Raw genomic sequence first — 6,000 nt, forward strand, 5'->3', positions numbered from 1 at the left:
TTGAGGCAATGGGGAACCATGGGAGGCTTCAGAGCACAGCAGGGTTATAGCCCTATTTATACTTTTTTTCTTGTGGTAAAATTCACATAACATCAAATTGACCATTTTAAAGTGAACAATCCCACGGCATTTAGTACATTCACAATATTGTACAATCATCACCTCTCTGTAGTTACTCCCCAACATTTTTATCACCCCTAAAAGAACCCCTGTGCCCATGAGCCATCACTCCCCATCCCCCTCTCCTCCCAGCCCCTGGCAACCACTAATCTGCCTTCTGTCTCTGTGGATTTGCCTGTTCTGGACGGTTCATATCAATAGGATCACACACCATGTGACCTTTTGTGTCTGACCCCCTCAATTTATACTTTTAAAAGAACAACCTGGAAAGGCAGGAATGGAAGTGGGCGCCATCCCCACCCCTGGATCCCGACCCCACTTAACAGCCCAAGGAACTCTGCTGGAGGCGCCCCCTTACTTAGTCTTCCCTCCCTCCACCTTCCCCACAAACTCCCCACCCCAGTCTGCCTGGGAGCTTTCTTTAGAAATCATTCACCCGCAAATCCTCTCTCAGGCTGTGTGATTGGGTGGGGGGTTGCCCTGGGCTAGAATTGACATCCCCAGGGCAGCCCGGCCCAGTTGGTGTGGGGGTACGAATACCCCAGCTGCCTTCCCCTCAAGCAGGAAGCATTTCCAGACCACCCAGCAGGGACAGAGCCTAAGGAATTCCGCTGGAGGCACCCCCTTACTTAGTCTCCCCTCCCTCCACCGACTTCACAAACTCCCCACCCCGGTCTGCCTGGGAGCTTTCTTTAAAAATCACTCACCCGCAAATCCTGTCTGAGGCTCCACTCCCGGGGCAGGCCACAGGTGCTGGAGGCCAGGGTGGAGGGTGTCATGTCCTCCAGTCCCATGTACAAGCCACTCCTGCCCCAGAGTGGGCCAAGAGAAACAGAGCCTCAGACCCTGTGTACTGGACAGCTGCTTGGCAAAACGACCCGTGCGTTCACGAGGAAGGATTTTCCAAGCAGTTCCGTCGGTGCACTGATGCCTCTGTTCAGTGAGGCTGTGTCGGAACAGCCATTGTGTGACCACTGCCCCGGAGCCCAGACCTGAGATGTCCACTCATTCCATCCTCTGGTCTTCGGCGTTCTTGGTGGATTATTGCAGTGGGCGGGGATGGCTGGGCTCGGCTGTGTCCCTCAGAAAACTTTCCAGTATCTGAGTAAACAGGAGCCTAGTTGAGCTGGGCATGTTCTTGATGACATCGGATGTTTTATAACATCAGGCACAGCGCTCACCACACATGCTCCTTTCATCTTAGACAAACACAACCTGTTTTACAGACGAAGAAACTGAGTCCCAGAGAGGTTATTTAACAGTCTTGATCACACCATTAATAAAGGTTATATCCGTGGGAACTCTTGGCTGCATAACACCAAAAGGGAACTAATTGGTTAATGGGATTGAAAATGATGGCTTCAGGCTCAGCTGGATCAAGGGACTTAACCCATCTCACGGGGCAGCATCTTTCTCCATCTCTTGGCTCTGCTGTCCTGTGTCAGCTCCATTCCCAGGCTAGATGGCAGCCAGCAACTCTGAACTGACACTTATCCGCTCAAGCAACATTGCGAAAGCTCTGGTGTCTGAGAGCTTTAGAGGAAGCATTCAGGATCGCATCTTACTGACACAGCCTGGGGCATATGACTGTCTCTGAACCAATCACAGTGACCAAAGGGCCACAGTAAACTGATTGGCAGGGCCTGGGTGCCCTAGCTGAGAAGGGAGAAGCCTATACACGCTAAGATGTTGATCCCAGAGGGAACAGAACATACCCTGCAAGTGGGTAGAGCCGGGATCCAAACCCAGAACTTCACCCCTGAGGTAGAGTCATCTCAGCTGCTTTTGTCCTGGCACATTCACCCTTGCACACACTTCCAGCTTCAAAATCGCCATCATCGGGCCAGGGGAAGACCCCGGGAGTCCCCCACTGCCGAACCCTAATACGCGTTCTCACCCTTCTCAGTTTCCTCATCTGCAAAATGGGTCATAGGAAGGAAGCATCTTGCACTCAGTGAACAGTCAAAGGCCATTCTGGGGTTGCAGAACACAAAACCCACACGGAGAGTGCAAGGGAAGGGCTTCTTGGAGTGACGACGGGATCTACGGGATCCACGCTGGGAGAGGTGTCAGGACTCAGCAGGAAAGGTACAGTGGGTACCAGGCTCTTGGGAGCAGAGGCGGAGCACGTGGCTGCCGGCCCAGCCCTGGGAGGCCAGCCTCTGAAGGCTGCATTCATCTTCCCGGGAAAGGCACAATTCTCTCTTTCCCCTCGGCCCCTCCCGGCCCCCTCCTCCGCCCTACTTTCTTGTTTACCCATTCAGGGCCACGATTTATTTTCGGACAAGAACGTCCGTCCTCCTCACTGTCTGTGGCCACCTGCCAGAGCCATGCACTGGCCACACGAGGAGAAGGGAGGCCAGAAAGAATCCAGCCTAGCTGAGAGGACGCAGGCTCTTGGGGAAGGTTCTAGGTCAGGCCTGCCTTTGACTTTCTGTTTATTCTCACAGACAGCAGCTAAGGGTGTGGGTGGCCCCAGATTTCTATATCATCAGACTCCTAATGAAGGGAGAGATTGAAATGCTGTTTACGGCACTGTCTTTGCGGTGGACATGAACGACATCATCGGGAATTGGCCTGGATGAGCAAGGTGTGGTTCAGGGTGAGTAGCGAAATGTCTAACCATGCATACTCCTTCAGTCCGTGCAGACGAATGAGGATGCACTCATTTTCATTTTCCTTATCTCAATTATATTATTTTATTCTCTTTGTTAGGTTTGATAAAGCTGAGTTCATAATTAGCCCCCATCTTCAGCTTGGCAAACTCCTATTCATCCTTCAAAACCCAACACACACATGCCTTCCTCCAGCCTTCACATGTCCACATAAATGCTACATCTTTCCCCTCTCTGTGTTATAAGAGAGGACTTCCCCCCAGCACTGTGGTCATCTCTATGACTCTCCCCATCTGAGCCCTGTTCTAGCACCCAATTCAGTGCCTGGTATACAATGGATACTCAGTAAATGTGGGGATTTGGGGGAACATTTTTAAAGATTTTATTATTTTTGTTTGACAGAGAGAGCGAGCACAAGCAGGGGGAGCAGGAGAGGGAGAAGCAGCCTCCCCACTGAGCAGGGACCCCCCCCCCATGCGGGGCTTGATTCCAGGACCCCAGGATCATGACCTGAGCCGAAGGCTGACGTTTAACCGACTGAGCCACCCGCGGACCCTGGGGGAAGATTTCTAGAAACAGCTTCATTGATGGGACCCCTGGGTGGCTCAGTCCCGCCCCGGGCAATCACTAATTTACTTTCCGTCTCCACGGGTTTGCCTGTTCCGCACATGTCACAGAAACGGGATCCTACAACAGGTGGCCTCTTGTGTCCGGCTTCTCTCACTCGTCATGATGTTCGCAGTGTTCATCCACATGGTAGCGTGTGTCCAAGCTTCATTCCTTTTTACGGCCAAGTAATATTCCACTGCATGGCTGGGCCACACTGTGTTCATGTGTTCATCTGTTGATGGGCGCTTGGGTGAATTTCCTCCTTCTGGCTGTTGTGAATAGCGCTGCTATGACCATGTATGTCCAGGTGTGTGTGTGGATGTATATTTCCACTCATCTCAGCTGTAGACTGAGATCAGTACATGTTGACTGGTTATTTTGAACCCTGTTAAACTGTAGTCAATTGTCACCTGGGTTGGGTAGAGGAGAGGTCCAACCCCTCAGGCTTAGAAATCAGGAACACGGGGGGCACCTGGGGGGCACAGCGGTTAAGCGTCTGCCTTCGGCTCAGGGCGTGATCCCGGCGTTATGGGATCGAGTCCCACATCAGGCTCCTCTGCTGTGAGCCTGCTTCTTCCTCTCCCACTCCCCCTGCTTGTGTTCCCTCTCTTGCTGGCTGTCTCTATCCTGTCGAATAAATAAATAAAATCTTAAAAAAAAAAAAAAAAGAAATCAGGAACACGGGCTGGAATCTGCCCCCACTGACTCGTCTGTGAAGGGGACCACGTGGGCCCGAGATTATGCCAATTGCCTTGGAGGGACCCGAAGACGCCCTGAGCAGAAAGTTGTCAGCTGCTGTAATCACTTCCTCTTGCCTGGATCTCCCCCGAATGACATTTTCATTCTTCTAAGGCAATTGGTCTACATCTCAGGCCTTTTGGGGGCCACAGATGGCCTTTTCCATGGGGTCAGCAATAGCTGGGTCTGCCACCCAGATCAGGCCATGGGGTTTTGGGGGTGGCTGATCTAAGCACCTTCCCCGGGGTTTATTTTGGTCGAGGGTGGCGGGCTGGGTCAGCACCTTGGGGGTGGCGTCTGCCCGGGACTGTGAAACTTGAGGCCTCTAATGGGTGTCCTTGGCCTGCAGGTGTCTTGGGTAGTGTCCGAGGCCGAAAGTCTGGTGTGTGTCCAGCCGGGGAAAGGCCAAGGTAAGCGGCTGAAGCCTGCCTCTGGACGTCTCAGTTTGTCAAGAGAATCCCGTCTCTGAAAAGCAAGCCCTGCCTCCCCCCCCTCCCCGTGCCAGGCACCTGGCTGTCTGCATCAGTCAGGGCTCTCCAGCGAGATGGAATCAACACGATATATGTATTTCATACATATGAAGAGGTTCGTTTTAAGGAATTGGCGCATGTGATTATGGTTGCTAATAAATCTGAAAGCTATTTCCAGCAGGCTGGAAACTCAGGGAGGATTTCTATGTTGCAGTCTTGAGGAGAATGCCTTTGTCCCTAGGAAACCTCCGCTTTTGCTCTTATGTCCTTCAACTGATTAGATAAGGCCCACCCAGAGGGTCGCGGATAACTTCCTTTCCTTAAGGTCAATTGATCAGATACGTTAACTACATCTAGAAAGTGTTTTCATAGTAACATCCAGACTAGTGTTTGACCAAACAACTTGGCACCATTGCCTGACCAAGTTGACACATAAATTTGAACCATCAGTATGCTGCTCCCCATTCCCCACCCCTACACACCACTCCCAGAATGCCATGTCCACTGAGAAGCCTTCTGTGATGTGCCCCACCACAAAGGAGAGAACACGGAGGTGTGTGACTGGCTGCATCTGGGCAGAAGGGGCCAGAAGGAGAGTGGGCAGGGCAGGCATGAGGGGTGCCTGTGGAGGCCCATGGGGTATTTCAGCAGAGGCAAGAGCCCCAAGGCCAGCCAAGGAGCTCAGGTGATGGGGAGCCCTAGTAGGCACTGGAGCAGGGCAGGGGTATAGTTAGAGACACTAACTATTGCAAGACTTATCACTGGCTATTATGGGTCTGTTAGCACCCTGAGTAGGGGGGCGGGGAGCAGGGATCAGGGCCCCAGTCCAGGCAGGAAATGGCAAGGCCTGGGCCAAGGGCTGTGGGGATAGGGGTGGGGGGGCAGATTCAAGAGATTCTGGGGGTAGACTGAGTCAGCCTGGGATGTACAAATGTGAGTTGCTAAACCATCATTCTGAGCCCTGAGCTGTGGGCGTAGTGCCAGAAATACCTCCTTGGGCTGCACAAGGTCAAGGACCCGACCCTGAATGTCTGCAGCAGACGCCCCTTGGACCCTACACGGCTGTGCAGCGCCATCTTTTTCCATAAGGCTTTGTTATATTTCTACTTGGACAAGATGGTGCAAATTTTTCACCTGCTGCTGCCAAGCACATCCTTCCCTTTGCAGTTGGGACTTGATTCAAGATGTTTCCAGATTCTTCTAGGAGTTGTGATTCTTCTCCAGTTTTTTGCAGTTCTCCCCTAAGGAATGGGAAAAAGCTTGAAAGTCCCACGTGGGTGAAGGAGGAGCATCGGGTCATGTCTTAGAGAGTTCAGCCCCTCTCAGGAATGTTCTATCTTTTTGATGTTTAGTTGCTCTGTAAGACTGACGAGAATAGGAAAACCACACCTTCTTGCAAGAAGCTGTACTGATTGAACGGAAGGATCTCGCCTAGGGCTCTGTGCTCC

This window comes from Ursus americanus, chromosome 14, assembly GCF_024610735.1.
Source record: "Ursus americanus isolate L20-20 chromosome 14, mUrsAme1.1.p, whole genome shotgun sequence".
In the NCBI taxonomy this organism is placed as follows: domain Eukaryota; kingdom Metazoa; phylum Chordata; class Mammalia; order Carnivora; family Ursidae; genus Ursus; species Ursus americanus.